Consider the following 17,100-nt stretch of genomic DNA (forward strand, 5'->3'; position numbering starts at 1 on the left):
AGAATAAGTTAAATTGCTCTGGGGAGAGTGAACAAAGGATCTGCTCCATAGCAGTCATATTACTGGTTGTAATGCTGGTAGTTCTGGTGAGTTACCACAGCTCTAATATCCAATAGTTCTTCCTGGCTGTATGTAATGACACAAAACATTTCCTGAGCTAATCATGTAAAAACTAATACATAAAAAAATGTTTTCTAAGAGCTAGTCGCGATGTTGCCATCTCCGTCGGCGCCATCTTAACATCACCATTAATCAAAGGGCTATTTTCAGATAGCCTGCTCTGTTTCCTTAAGACTATTCAAAAACAACACCTTGTCCATGTGATTTATTAAAGCCCCCCAAAAATGGAATACAGATGTACAGCAACACATTAGCTGGGTGTTAGGCCTATGCAGTAGTACACTGCCAGAGAGAGAAGGAGAGAGGTTACGAACACTGCGAGTCCAGAGTTGATATATGACTAGCAGCAAAATGACAGCAGCTGTATGAGGTATTGACCACTCCTCAGTCCTCACTGAGACTTGCACCTGATTTACACACTTAGGCGAACGGGGGGGGGTGGAGAGTATAGGGCGAGGAGAGTGGTGGGGGGACTGAATGAGGAGAAGGTGGGGTGAGACGGAGTGTGGGTGATCTTAGATAGGGAGTAAACAGTAGCGAGCGACCGTAGTGATGTAGAATATTCATCTTCAGAGAGAAAGGAAGAGGAGAAACAAAGAGAAAAGACGGAGAGGCGAGAGCTATGCCTCTTGTCATCCATTAGCTCCGTTTCCCTGTCAACTACCTCCCGCTCAGGAACTGTGTCTGTTCCCTATCAGATTGAAGAGCAGAGAGTGTGCATGCGTTACTATGACCATACAGTGAATTCAGAAGGTATTCCACATTTTGTTGTGTTACAAGCCTGAATTTAAAATGGATTACATTTAGATTTTGCGTCACTGATCTACACACAATACCCCATAATGTCAACATGGAATTGTGTTTTTACACATTTTTACAAATTAATAAAAAACAAAAAGCTAAAATGTCTTGAGGCAATAAGTATTCAACCCCTTTGTTATTGCCTAAATAATTTCAGGAGTAAACATTTGCTTAACAAGTCAGATAATACGTTGAATGGACAAACTTACTGTGTGTAATAATGGTGTTTAACATGTTTTTTTGAATGACTACCCAATATTTCTACCACACACATATCTATAAGGTTTCTCAGTCAAGCAGTGAGTTTCAAGCACAGATTCAACGACAAAGACCTGGGAGGTTTTACAAATATAGAGGTGTCCTTCCTAACTCGGTTGCCGGAGAGCAAGGAAACGGCCCAGGGATTTCACTATGAGACCAATGGTGATGTTAAAACAGTTAGTGTGGACGTGATAGGAGAAAACTGTGGATGGATCAACAAAATTATAGTAACGCCACAATGCTAACCTAAACGACAGAGTGAAAGGAAGGAAGACCTGTACAGAATACAAATGTTCCTGTTTGCAATAAAGAACTAAAGCAAAACTGCAAAAAAATGTGGCAAAATAAATGTAACTTTATGTCCTGAATACAAAGAGTTATGTTTGGGGCAAATCCAACGCAGCACATCACTGAGTACCACTCTTTTCAATCATTAAAGCTTTTCATGTGTCTGTGCTTTTCAATCTTAAAGACTTTCCCAGAAAGACTCACAACTGGAATCGCTGCCAAAAGTGGTCATGTCAGATGTTCTATGTGATGTCAGGAGGTAAGAAGAAGCCACATTAGAATAGTGAGATTCCCTCCTTAGGGACAAGTTGGGGACGTGTGTGTGTGTGTGTGTGTGTGTGTCTCCTGTGGTGAGACGTGACCCAGCATGATTCCTGTGCATCGTGACTGGAGTGGGCGGGAGGATCCGCCCTGCGCTAAACACGACCCGGAAAACGCTGAGTGCGTTTCATTTTCTACTGCCTGTGACTGTTATGTGTCCCACCTCCACACACTCTCCTCTCCCTCATCCCTCTCTGTGTCGCTCAGAGAAGAAGTCCTCAGTGACATCTAAATCAGCCCCATTCACCACCATGCTGAGTAATGGCGGCCCGGAGGGATAGAGGGAGAGAAAGTGAGATGGAGAAAGAGAGAGAATGGGAGGGACAGAGAGAAAGAGGAAGTCCCCTCTCGCAGAGAATGAATACGCCCCTTCCTTTCTCTCTCTGACACTCTCACAGAGAATCCTCCCCTTCCCTTTCTCTCTCTGACACTCTCACAGAGAATAGTCCCCTTCCTTTCTCTCTCTGACACTCTCACAGCGAATAGTCCCCTTCCCTTTCTCTCTCTGACACTCTCACAGAGAATGAATACTCCCCTTCCTTTCTCTCTCTGACACTCTCACAGAGAATGAATACTCCCCTTCCTTTCTCTCTCTGACACTCTCACAGCGAATAGTCCCCTTCCCTTTCTCTCTCTGACACTCTCACAGAGAATGAATACTCCCCTTCCCTTTCTCTCTCTGACACTCTCACAGAGAATGAATACTCCCCTTCCTTTCTCTCTCTGACACTCTCACAGAGAATCCTCCCCTTCCCTTTCTCTCTCTGACACTCTCACAGAGAATAGTCCCCTTCCTTTCTCTCTCTGACACTCTCACAGCGAATAGTCCCCTTCCCTTTCTCTCTCTGACACTCTCACAGAGAATGAATACTCCCCTTCCCTTTCTCTCTCTGACACTCTCACAGAGAATGAATACTCCCCTTCCTTTCTCTCTCTGACACTCTCACAGCGAATAGTCCCCTTCCCTTTCTCTCTCTGACACTCTCACAGAGAATGAATACTCCCCTTCCCTTTCTCTCTCTGACACTCTCACAGAGAATGAATACTCCCCTTCCTTTCTCTCTCTGACACTCTCACAGAGAATCCTCCCCTTCCCTTTCTCTCTCTGACACTCTCACAGAGAAGATTCCCCTTCCCTTTCTCTCTCTGACACTCTCACAGCGAATAGTCCCCTTCCCTTTCTCTCTCTGACACTCTCACAGAGAATGAATACTCCCCTTCCTTTCTCTCTCTGACACTCTCAGAGAATATTCCCCTTCCCTTTCTCTCTCTGACACCCTCTCACAGCGAATACTCCCCTTCCTTTCTCTCTCTGACACACTCTCACAGCGAATACTCCCCTTCCTTTCTCTCTCTGACACACTCTCACAGCGAATCGTTCCCTTCCTTTCTCTCTCTGACATCCTCTCACAGAGAATACTCCCCTTCCCTTTCTCTCTCCGACACTCTCACAGCGAATACTCCACTTCCTTTCTCCCTCTGACACACTCTCACAGAGAATCGTTCCCTTCCTTTCTCTCTCTGACATCCTCTCACAGAGAATACTCCTCTTCCTTTTTCCTGACACACTCACAGAGAATCCTCCCCTTCCATTCTCTCTCTGACATCCTCTCACAGAGAATCCTCCCCTTCCTTTCTCTCTCTGACACACTCTCACAGAGAATCGTTCCCTTCCTTTCTCTCTCTGACATCCTCTCACAGAGAATCCTCCCCTTCCTTTCTCTCTCTGACACACTCTCACAGAGAATCGTTCCCTTCCTTTCTCTCTCTGACACCCTCTCACAGAGAATCGTTCCCTTCCTTTCTCTCTCCGACACCCTCTCATAGAGAATACTCCCCTTCCTTTCTCTCTCTGACACCCTCTCACAGAGAATCGTTCCCTTCCTTTCTCTCTCTGACACCCTCTCACAGAGAATACTCCCCTTCCTTTCTCTCTCTGACACACTCTCACAGAGAATCGTTCCCTTCCTTTCTCTCTCCGACACCCTCTCATAGAGAATACTCCCCTTCCTTTCTCTCTCTGACACACTCTCACAGAGAATCGTTCCCTTCCTTTCTCTCTCTGACACCCTCTCACAGAGAATACTCCCCTTCCTTTCTCTCTCTGACACACTCTCACAGAGAATCGTTCCCTTCCTTTCTCTCTCTGACACCCTCTCACAGAGAATACTCCCCTTCCTTTCTCTCTCTGACACACTCTCACAGAGAATCATCTCTTTAACATTTTATCAAGCTCACTCTCTTTCCACAGAGAAATGGGCTTTTTATTATCACAGTCCAATGAGAGATCACTCTCTTTCTGTCAATTCCCTACCCCCATTTCCCATCTCTCTCTCCCTCTCAGAAACTCCATTAATCTTTCCCGCTGTGCTATTTGTAATTCACAAGGATTTCCCGCATTTATCTACAACCATGTGTGACTGAATTGTGAGTACCCTGCATCCTTGTCTTTTTGCTACTGAGAGCAGTGATAGGGTAACAGGTACTAACTGTTGAAGTCATATGCCTTGAATAAAAGTGTGCAATAAGGAGAAACACTAAAGATCTCAGCTAGTTACATCTGTCACAGTGTCGGCTACAGATAAGTGAATTACAGGGATGTGTGGGAAAGTAAGCGTGTGTGTGTGTGTGTGTGTGTGTGTGTGTGTGTGTGTGTACGGGGCATCTGTGAGGGTGTATCAAGACCTCTCTTCTCTCTGTCTGAGTCACTGTTATTTAACCAGTTGTTTTAGTCATCCACCCTCTGTCTGTCCGTTGTGTTAGTCTGTGCACTTGTAGTTACTTTCAGTTGTGCTTCATATGGTCTGCTTTAAAATAGTCCATGTTCAAAACAGAATAAACAGTGTGTTTCTTTTGAACATAGTTGTAAGAGTACAGCACATCTCTTTTTCAATGAGGCTATATTCATTTAGATACTGTTTCATCTACTTTGAAAGAGATTCCTGCTCTGATGAATAAGGGTGGTCTTGCTAGGAATGAGAAGGGATATTGGAGAATACACACACACTGCTGCTCACACTCAGAGGTGTTTTTGGCCCTCAGAGAGAGGGATGTAATGGAGGGGATTCATTTCTTGTAGTTTTGCAATGAAACCATCGGAAACGGTCAAAGGACAGTCGAATCAATCAAACGGAAATCAGCAGACCTCGTTGAACGGAATGGCACCTACATACTTGGATGTGTCCCCAGTCTAAGCTCCCTCTCCTCTGACCTACTTGGCTTTAGCCGAGGGGCCGAACAGGCGAGAGAGACTCTGCGATCGATGGCATTGTAATCCAGAGATATGGATGCTGGCTGCTTATGCAGAGTGTTTCATTCGTGCAAACATTGATCTGTTTACGATGGCAATACACTACAAACACAAACCAAACCAATCCAGCAAGAACGTTGTCAGAGTCTCCAAAAGAGAAATATGTCCCCAGGAGCAATCTCAACATAGATGTTCTACAGGGGTGACATGGCCTCTTCAGGTCACCATCTGTAACAGAAGATGCCAGGTAAGGAAGTAAAGAGGTTAGATTATTGTTGATGGTCAAAGTAAAACATTCTAACTGCTTCAAGTGCTTTTCTGTTTCAGAGTGGAAGAGGGGAAATGCAGGGACAGTGTATTTCCATGGCAACGGGAATTGTTGAAACATTTTTTCTTCTTCTGGTGTTACTGTGGGGACAATAGTAATGGTATGGTACAACAGACACACACACACATATACACACAAGCAGCCACAGGTCATGCCTAGATGTCCCTCGTAGTTATGTGGATGCTGAGTTATTGTAAGCTGAAATCAATGGCTGTCATCTCTGGCTGAGTTGACTAATGTGTACAGGACGCTGCTGGAAAATATGGCGCGTTACCAAATGCTGCACCCACACACAATAACACAGACACACACACACACACACATACACACACAATAACACAGACACGCACACAATACAGAGTTTCAGATTGTTATCTATTATCAGCCAGGTTACTGCAGCAGCTGAAGACGGAACCTGGGCCTAGTCATTTTAGTATGGCTAGGTCTTCTTAGTACACAGCGTTGTACCAAAACTCAGTTTCTTGGCCATTTCTCAGAACAAAAATAGACTGAGGTTCAGAAGAAAGTTCTTTATTTCTAGGCATTTTGAGCCTGTAATCGAACCCACAAATGCTGATGCTCCAGATACTTAACTAGTCTAAAGAAGACCAGTTTTATTGCTTCTTTAATTAGAACAACAGTTTTCAGCTGTGCTAACGTAATTGCAAAAGGGTTTTCTAATGATCAATTAGCCTTTTAAAATGATCAACTTGGATTAGCTAACACAGTGTGCCATTGGAACACGAGTGATGGTTGCTGATAATGGGCCTCTGTACGCCTATGTAGATATTCCATAAAAAATCAGCCGTTTCCAGCTACAATAGTAATTTACAACATTAACAATGTCTACACTGTATTTCTGACCAATTTGATGTTATTTTAATGGACAAATGTGCTTTCTTTCAAAAACAAGGACATTTCTAAAGGACCCCCAACTTTTGAACGGTAGTGTATATCCCGTGCCGGCTCCGCGGTGCCTACATTATGGCTTAGCATCGTTTCGACTTGGAGAAGAAAATCTCTCAAGTCTAAAGGTTTTGGCTAGAACATGCGTCTAGTGTCTTTAGCTAAAACAGTGATCAGTGGTATCCATAACCTGACCAGACTTCCAGACAAATGTGCGGCTGGTGATTCCTTAGCAATGTAAAAAGTCCCTCTGGTGGTAAACAGTTAACCTTTGAGCCTGTCCTGTTTGTATACAGAGCCTGGATTTAATGCCTCGTCCGTAACGATCTGGTGGGATGTCGTCAAGCCGTCTTCCCCTTTTGGTCATTAATCTTGTGTCCTCTGCTTGGTTATTTAATTAAGATTGGGTCAGTATTAGACAATCTGCAGAGGAGAGGAGAGGCCACGAGCCTACGCCCCTTCTTCTACGGCCCTTCGTCAGTGATTGGTCAGCAGTACTCCTCCTAGTATTATAGGGAACAGTGAACTGGATTCTTCAATGAAGTGTTTGTTGCCATTCAATGAGAGAAGACTCGTTTTCATGCTCATTTTTTAACTTGAGAAACACTGCGCCAAACGTCTTAGCTAATGTAAATGGCGTGACTTAGACTTCCTTGGCAAAACGTGGGACATGTATGACAGATTTCTTGATTGATCTTAGATTCATTCTGACTATTTTAAGGAAGTGTGTACTGGATATGTAGTTGCTACGGCATCTCAAGAGGGACAAACGGTAATATTGGCGCTTTTTTTCTCATTTAAGGGAGTATGCAAGGCCCCTTCGCCTAGCCGAGTTCTGATAGGAGCAAACCTAGTATATGGGCACCATTAATAATACAATTGCTTCTTTTCCCCTGTAAAATCAACTCACTTTATTCTTAAAGTAGACAATGAAATATGTAATTCTTGTAAAATATATCATATATTATAGAATAATTGACTACAGAGTCGTTCCATACGAATTCAATATCTTTCCAACTGCACCCCTTTAGAGCTGAACAAAATCTTCCAAACATGTCCTCCATCGTTAACACGTGGAAAGTGCGTGGGCGACAGAGAGAAACAAAATAGTGCAGTTTGAGGGCATGTGACGGAGAGCGATGCGGACACCGGAGATGGGGGTGTGAGCGGGTGAGTCTGGGCAGGGATGATGTGGATTTAAAAAATATATATCATAATTTCATCTTTATTTCACCAGGTAGGCTAGTTGAGAACAAGTTCTCATTTGCAACTGCGACCTGGCCAAGATAAAGCGTAGCAATTCGACACATACAACAACACAGAGTTACACATGGAAACAAAACATACAGTCAATAACACAGTAGAACAAAAGAAAACAAAAAGTCTATATACAGTGAGTGTAAATGAGGTAAGTTAAGGAAATAAATAGGTGGTGAAGAAATTACTAGAAATTACTATATAGCAATTAAAACACTGGAATGGTAGATTGGCAGAAGATGAATGTGAAGGTGGACATACTTATGATGTATGTTGTCATTTGTATGTGTATGTTTAGTATTGCAACAAAAAAAAGTGATTGAAATCATATGGAACAACCTTACAGTGTACAACTTTGACTATACAACTACTTTCATTCTGAATCTTGGCTCTGTCTCTGTGTCCTGGTCTGTTTGTATCATCCTGCCCAGTCCCAGGGTGGCAGGCTGGCGGAACGGCACTACAAGCTGGGTTTAGAGAGGTGTGTGTGTGTGGGTCGGGTGGCAGGGCCTAGTCAGGGCCCGGTGGAGGCAGAAGGTGGAGAGGGAGAACCACGACAGGTCAGAACAGATCTGTTGACAGCTTGGCTGAGGACCACAACACCGGGATGGAAGAGGTAGGGAGTCTTATTTATATTGGTGTGTGTACGTTGTGTGTACAGTATGTGTTTTTGCCTTCAGTTGTGTGTGTGTGTGTATATGTAGTGTTAGACACGAACACGTTACCCGTGTGAGTGAATCCCCAGAACACGGCACTCATCTGTGTGGAGTCTCCTATGATGAATGGCTGAAAGGCCCAGAGGAAAGAAGAGGACGAGACAGTGATGAAAAGAGTGCAAGAAGGCCGCGATGTAGACAGGTTCATCGGCAACCTCGGTGAATTTAAAATGACTTATTTTCTTTTCTCATTCAGTGGTTAGAAACTAGGGGGGGTTTAAAGCATGAGCTGGCGCACATCCAGAGTCAATTATTCAGTGTAGAGGTGCTGACTAACGGCGAATAAACTGTAAGCTATAAAAACTAGAAACGAGAGGGGAACATGCAAGCACCTGCAGTGCTTTTGCGGAGAGAGAGAAAGAGAGACAGAAAGTGAGGGGAGGGTGCAGAGAGAGAGAGAGAGAGAGAGAGGACAGTGCAGCAGTGTAGCCTAGTGGTTGTTCGTTAATGCGCACCACTAATGTATTTGGCATAAGGAGTGGCACGTTACAGAGACTGGTACCCAGACTTACTCGCTCGTCGTATGATGTACAACTACTAGTGTTAATGTGATGCTGTCACCTACAGAGAAACTCAGCCAGGGGAAGACCATTGACTTTAATATCCAACATTCTCAGTGGGTGGCATCATACAGGTATAGGGAAGTGCATGAGCATAATATACACACTTCAGTAAGCACACAGGCATTAGATAGTAACTGTAGATTCAAACACTTCACTACAGTACCAGTCAAAAGTTTGGACACACCTACTCATTCAAGTTTTTATTTGTACTCTTTTCTACATTGTAGAATAAAAGTGAAGACATTAAAACTCCGAAACAACACATTTGGAATCATGTTGTAAACAAGTTTATATTTTTGATTCTTCAAAGTAGCCACCATTTACCTTGATGACAGCTTTGCACCCTCTTTGGCTTTCTCTAAACCGGCTTCAACTGGAATACTTTTCCAACAGTCTTGGAGGAGTTCCCAGATATGCTGAGTACTTGTTGGCTGCTTTTCCTTCACTCTTCGGTCCAACTCAGCCCAAACCATCTCAACTGGGTTGAGGTCAGGTGATTGTGGAGGCCAGGTCATCTGATGCAGCACTCCATCACTCCTTCTTGGTCAAATAGCCCTTGCACAGCCTGGAGGTGTGTTGGGTCATGGTCCTGTTGAAAAACAAATGATAGTCCCACTAAGTGCAAATCAGATGGGATGGTATATCGCTGCAGAATGCTGTGGTTGTCATGCTGGTTAAGTGTGCCTTGAATTCTAAAGAAATCACAGACAGTGTCACCAGCAAAGCACCCACACACCATCACACCTCCTCCTCCATGCTTCACAGTCGGAATCACACATGTGGAGATCATTCATTCACCTACTCTACATCTCACAAAGACACGGCGGTTGGAATGAACATATGCTCGGCAGCAGAGGTAACTCTGGTTCTTCCTTTCCTATGGCGGTCCTCATGAGAGCCAGCTTCACCATAGCGCTTGATGATTTGAGGCAAGTCAGTTAAGAACACATTGTTATATTCAATGACGGCCTAGGAACGGTGGGTTAACTGCCTTGTTCAGGGGCAGAATGACAGATTTGTACCTTGTCAGCTCAGAGATTCAAGCTTGCAACATTTCGGTTAACTAGTCCACCGCTCTAACCACCTGCCTCACAAGGAGCCTGCCTGTTACGCAAATGCAGTAAGAAACCAAGGTAAGTTGCTAGCTAGCATTAAACTTAATCAATCATAATCACTAGTTATAACTACACACGGTTGATGATATTACTAGTTTATCTAGCGTGTCCTGCATTGCATATAATCGATGCGCATTCGTGAAAAAGGACTGTCGTTGCTCCAACGTGTACCTAACCATAAACACCAATGCCTTTCTTAAAATCAATACACAGAAGTGAATATTTTTAAACGTGCATATTTAGCTCAAATAAATCCAGGTTAGCAGGCAATATTAACCAGGTGAAATTGTGTCACTTGTCTTGCGTTCATTGCACGCAGGGTATATGCAACAGTTTGGGCCGGCCGCCTGGCTCATTGCAAAATAATTTGTCAGAATTTTACGTAATTATGATATAACATTGAAGGTTGTGCAATGTAACAAGAACATTTAGACTGATGGATGCCACCCGTTAGAAAACAAGAAGCATTTCACTGAAAAAATAAACGTCTTGTTTTGTAAATGATAGTTTCCGCATTCGACCATATTAATGACCTAAGGCTCGTATTTCTGTGTGTTATTATGTTATAATTAAGTCTATGATTTGATAGAGCGGTCTGACTGAGCGATGGTAGACAGCAGCAGGCTCGTAAGCATTCATTCAAACAGCACTTTTGTGCGTTTTGCCAGCAGCTCTGCTATTTATGACTTCAAGCCTATCAACTCCCAAGATTAGGCTGGTATAACGATGTGATGTGAAATGGCTAGCTAGTGAGCGGGGTGCGTGTTAATAGCGTTTCAAACGTCACTCGCTTTGAGACTTGGAGTGGTTGTTCCCCTTGCTCTGTGTAGGTAACGCTGCTTCGAGGGTGGCTGTTGTCGTTGTGTTCCTGGTTCAAGCCCAGGTAGGAGCGAGGAGAGGGACGGAAGCTATACTGTTACACTGGCAATACTAAAGTGCCTATAAGAACATCCAATAGTCAAAGGTATATGAAATACAAATGGTATAGAGAAAAATAGTTCTATAATTCCTATAATAACTACAACCTAAAACTTCATACCTGGGAATATTGAAGACACATGTTAAAAGGAACCACCAGCTTTCATATGTTCTCATGTTCTGAGCAAGGAACTTAAACGTTAGCTTTCTTACATGGCACATATTGCACTTTTACTTTCTTCTCCAACACTTTGTTTTTGCATTATTTAAACCAAATTGAACATGTTTCATTATTTATTTGAGGCTAAATTTATTTTATTGATGTATTATATTAAGTTTAAATAAGTGTTCTTTCAGTATTGTTGTAATTGTCATTATTACAAATACATTTTAAAAACCGGCCGATTTAAATCGGCATCAGCGTTTTTGGTATTCCAATAATCGGTATCGGCATTGAAAAATCATAATCGGTCGACCTCTACACCAGACAAAGCTATCGTTGTGTAAGAATACACACACATTATACACTTCACATTTCAATAAAGTAGGGTCTCTGCAAATGTAACTGCCACAGAGTTATTTTAATTCTATGACCGCATAGAATTAGCATATAACTGCATAGAATTAGCATATAACTGCATCCAAATTCAAATACAAAGGTTTACAAACACAAATGGTTATGGCTCACTGAGGAGTGAGGCTTTCAAACTCAGGGAGAGATGATAGGAGGGGCTGAGTTTTTACCGCCACTATTATTATCAGGGAAGCATGCATAGAGTTTCTCAGTGAAGGTGCAGCCAGTGAAAGAGTAGATATGAGACCTGGCCTCCACATCATAAAAGGAGACCATAATCCACAAATACACCCACCTTCTGGGGCTTTTCTCTCAGGGGGAAAACAGGAGAGGAGTTATTGGCGTGGCACTGACTCCATTCCTCAGCCACACACTCCAGTATCCATTCTGAGGGCTCAGTGGAATCTGCCCCTTCCTGTTGCTGGACTCTCTGGTCACAACGAAATCCCAGGCAGTCTACCCCTAGACCGTCACCTCATAGTAGAATCTCCCTGAGGAGAAGCCCTTCTTTCCTAGGATACCGGTACGTGAGGAAAATGTCTTTGGGTTGTTAGGGAGAGTCTGTCATCTGTCTACATGCCTCACTTGTTTCCTATACTCAGACCGGATGAGGCCAGAATTTGCTGTATCAGGGTCCAGAGTCACATCCACTGCATACAGCTGAATCCTCTTCATTTCAGTATCACAAGTCAAATTCTTCACTCCACTCCACTCCAGAGTGTCTGCTCCAGCTTAGACAACTCTCCTCAGGTTCCCCACACCCAGACCTGCACGCCATCTCGTATCTCTCACTCTGCTTCTCTCTTGCTGAGGTCTATTGAGTGTGTGATCTACTGAACATTCTGCAGTCGTTCCTGGAACATCTGCTACACTTCTGCCTCTGTCTTCCCTTGGCTGAGCCTTCCTCTCGCCACACTGTTCCAAGTACAACAGGGTTCCCCAAACTCGGTGCACGTTTTGGTTGTTGCCCTAGCCCTACCCAGCGGATTCAAATAATCTACTCTTCGTCAAGCTTTGGTCGTTTGAATCAGCTGTGTAGTGTTAGGGCAAAAAAACAAAACGTGCACCGAGTTTGGGGAACGCTGGTGTAGAGGGACAGTGTAGTGAGTCTTGTGATCTGTTTTCAGGCACGAGACACAAACACGTCTGGTCAGTCCTACAGAACATCTCCAGGAGTTTGTCATGTTCCTTACACACCCTGTCTACCAGGTTCTCCACAGGGTCGATCAGTTTGTGTCTCTTCAGGGCTGGGACTATGTGAGGCTGCAGATGAGTCTCTTATGTAAGAGTTCAGATATTCCAGGCCGGACTGCAGGGCCTGGAGCTTCGTTCCTGTGCAGACATCACAGGCCGCTCCTCTGTGCAGACATCACAGGCCACTCCCACTGGGCCCACACCGGTTCAATCCAGTTTGTCTTCATGTCATTTTAATGAAATTACATTGAACCAAAGTGGAATAGACGTGTGGGTGGGGGTCTGTCTGTCTGTATTATCAAAGGAGGATGTGAGACCGTTCTCCTGTGAACAATACACACTCCGTCTCTTAACGTTAACATACAGTTTGACTGTTCTTCCTGGGAGACGGAATCCTCTACATGAGTGAACCCACTTTGATAATCTGGTATAATAGATTAGTTCTTCTTATCCATCATTTTCAATCATCTTATGACACAGAGAGAGAGTGTAAGTGTAATGAAGAAGAAGAGGGCGAGGTGACAGTGCAGCAGCGTAGCCTACTCTAGAAAGAGGCCCGATTTCTCCACTTGCAATTTCGAGTTTGATGACCGTTCAAAACGTCTCTTCCCAGTCAGAGCTCGTCTTTGTCCGACTTCCCAGTCAGAGCTCGTCTTTGTCCGACTTCCCAGTCAGAGCTCGTCTTTGTCCGACTTCCCAGTCAGAGCTCGTCTTTGTCCGACATCCCAGTCAGAGCTCGTCTTTGTCCGACTTCCCAGTCAGAGCTCGTCTTTGTCCGACTTCCCAGTCAGAGCTCGTCTTTGTCCGACTTCCCAGTCAGAGCTCGTCTTTGTCCGACTTCCCAGTCAGAGCTCGTCTTTGTCCGACTTCCCAGTCAGAGCTCGTCTTTGTCCGACTTCCCAGTCAGAGCTCGTCTTTGTCCGACTTCCCAGTCAGAGCTCGTCTTTGTCCGACTTCCCAGTCAGAGCTCGTCTTTGTCCGACTTCCCAGTCAGAGCTCGTCTTTGTCCGACTTCCCAGTCAGAGCTCGTCTTTGTCCGACTTCCCAGTCAGAGCTCGTCTTTGTCCGACATCCCAGTCAGAGCTCGTCTTTGTCCGACATCCCAGTCAGAGCTCGTCTTTGTCCGACTTCCCAGTCAGAGCTCGTCTTTGTCCGACTTCCCAGTCAGAGCTCGTCTTTGTCCGACTTCCCAGGCAGAGCTCGTCTTTGTCCGACTTCCCAGGCAGAGCTCGTCTTTGTCCGACTTCCCAGTCAGAGCTCGTCTGTGTCCGACTTCCCAGTCAGAGCTCGTCTTTGTCCGACTTCCCAGTTCTCTTGAACTCACTGAAGTCTGATTTCCCAGTTCTACGTTTCCAGCTGTTTTGAATGTGGAAAAAGTCTTGCTGGATTGACAGCATGGCCAATGTTGAATGCTTGGAAAAGAGACCCTTAAACCCAGACTTGGAACACACTCCACTGAATAGCAGGCTAGTGATTGCTTTTCAGTGCTTGCAGTTAGCCACTGATTCCTTCCAAGCCACTCATCGTTGAATTTGCGATTTCCTACTTGTTGTGTAATGTTCATGCCCAATGGCTGATGAGCACCGATACATTTGATCTATAATTTCTGTTCCTTATTTATCTTCATATGACAACGATTGAAAAGGTTTGGCCAGTAGATTGTCAACTTGATTCATGACGATGACTGCTAGATTGTTAGCTAAGATTTTTTTTGTTATGATGTTGGACTGGTCAGTCCAATCAAAGCTACTGTAGACATAATGTAATTTGACCTCAATTTATCTGTGGCCAATGGCCTTAAGCCTTCTTTGATGGGCACTTCTAATGTAACTCTATGGCAGATAGAATTTTTGAGCTCTACCTGTAGATTTGGTTGGTGACGTAGAGAACATTACCAACCCCGACACTCCGTATTTTCCACTGGCTGCCTCACCACCACAGGAAGCACTGAGCTGGGCTGAAAGCCCTGCATTTTGGAGCTGCCTTACTCAAGAAAACAAAAAGAGACCATGTTTGTTTATTAGTTGATGTGCAGGTGTACTACTCAGAAGGTTGGTCGCACCTTAATTAGGGGGGGGGGGCGGGCTCGTGGTAATGGCTGGAGCGGAATTAGTGGAATGTTGTAAAATACATCAAACACATGGTTTCCGTGTGTTTGAGGCCATTCCATTTGCTCCGTTCCAACCATTATTATGTACTACTTCCGATCTTTTCCACAAACACTGGCTTTACCAGCTCTCGCCCACTAGGTGGCACCACATCCACTGTCAGACATGTAAGTCTGGTTGTGTACGAAATCTGTCTTGCCACTACTTACTAAACCTACATACTGTGTACTAATAGTACTACATACTGTGTACTAATAGTACTACATACTGTTTAGACTGTTTAGTAAAAACACATGCATTAGTAAAAACACATGCATTAACCTGTTAGGCCGCCCCCATCCCGGATCCGGGATTGTGACTACAGCCTCAAGCTCATTACCATAACGCAACATTAGCGATTTCTGAAAATTGCAAAATAAATGAAATAAATATGCCTGTCCTCAAGCTTATCCTTTTCTTAACAATCCTGTCGTCTCAGATTTTCAAAATATGCTTTAGAACCAGAGAAAATCAATAATTTGTGTAAGAGTGGTGATAGCTAGCGTAGCATTTAGCGTTAGCATTTAGCACGCAACATTCACAAAAACCAGCAAAGGGATCAAATAAAATCATTTACCTTTGAAGAACTTCAGATGTTTCAATGAGGAGACTCTCAGTTACATAGCAGATGTCCAGTTTTTCCTGAAAGATGCTTGTGTAGGACACAACGTTCCGTTTGTTACTATGCATTTGGCTACCGAAACTAACCGAAAATTCAGTCACCTAAACGTCGAACTTTTTCCGAATTAACTCCATAATATCGACTGAAACATGGAAAACGTTGTTTGAATCAATCCTCAAGGTGTTTGGTCATATATCTCTTCATTGAAATGCCAGTCCTAGACACGTGCATTCTTCTCTGATTCGGATGGAAAAATACTGGGACCTGACTTTTGCGCACCAATTTCCACGCAGACACCATGCGGGACACTTGGTAATTGTAGGCTCTTATGGCCAATCTTCCAATGATATGCCTACAAAGACGTCACAATGCTGCAGACACCTGGGGGAAACGATAGGAAGTGTCCGTTGATTCCTGTGCCATTCACAGCCATATAAGGAGATCATTGAAAACGTGCCTTCAAAAATCCTGTTGATTTCCTGGTCACTCAAACATCTTGGTTTTGCCTGTAGATATTGTTCTATGGCACTCACAGTGAAAATCTTTACAGTTCTGGAAACGTCAGAGTGTCTTCTTTCCAAAACTATCAATTCCAAGCATAGTCGAGCATCTTTTCGTGACAAAATATCGCGCTAAAAACGGGCACGTCTTTTTATCCAAAAATGAAATACTGCCCCTAGAGTTCTAACAGGTTAAGCAACAAAACATCTCATTCATACTGAGAAGGCGTCATCTAATGCATAATCCCGCTTCTTCCCCATCATTCGTTCGTTTTTGTAGAGCGTATCCCCTATTCAGATTATCAACTGGTGTCAAAAACATGTCGTCAAATTTCACATAGCCAGGGCTGCCAATTTTTGAAGAAAGCTTGGAGTGAGATTTGCTATGTGAATTTCATTGCACAACCCCTAGATGAAAACCATACTGTTTTAAAGCTTATTTCCTGCCATTCTACTTCTTTTGATTACACTTAGTCATATGAAAAAAATGTAAAAATAAAATCCACAGGTCAGGTGTATTCAGGCTGCTTTGAGCATTCAATTAACACTCAAAATTAGATGACTTTGTTAATTTGAGATTTTTGGAGGGATGAAATTTAAAGTAACATTTTTATATTAAAGGTCGATGGCAGTGGATAACCAAATCGTAGATTGCAGTCTCCTTATCCATTGTCACGCCCTGACCATAGAAAGCCTTTATTTTCTATGGTAGAGTAGGTCAGGGCGTGACTAGGGATTTCGTCTAGTTTATATTTTCTATGTTGGTGTTTTGGTATGATTCCCAATTAGAGGCAGCTGGCTATCGTTGTCTCTAATTGGGGATCATACTTAAGTAGCATTTTTCCCACCTGTGGGTTGTGGGATATTCTTTTGAGTTAGTGCACGTAGCATTTGCTGTAGTCATGGTTCGTTACTAGTTTATTTGTCTTTGCTAAATTTCACTTTCTTTAATAGATTATGTGGAAATCAACAGCCGCTGCACCTTGGTCCGATATTCAGTCCAACGAACGTGACATCCATAGACCGCTTTCAAGTTTTTTAGATTTGATAACTTCTTAGTAATGACTCGGGACGTCGGTTTTTATAAGAAAGCTTCTTTTAGTAAGAATACTTGTTTACGTTACATTTAACAACAATGGTTTTGGTACAGAGCAATGCAGGTAAGATGCTGTCGGAAAGTCAGCTACAAACACCTGCACATAATTGGCGCGTTATCACT

This window comes from Oncorhynchus keta, chromosome 6 (genome assembly GCF_023373465.1).
Source record: "Oncorhynchus keta strain PuntledgeMale-10-30-2019 chromosome 6, Oket_V2, whole genome shotgun sequence".
NCBI lineage: Eukaryota > Metazoa > Chordata > Actinopteri > Salmoniformes > Salmonidae > Oncorhynchus > Oncorhynchus keta.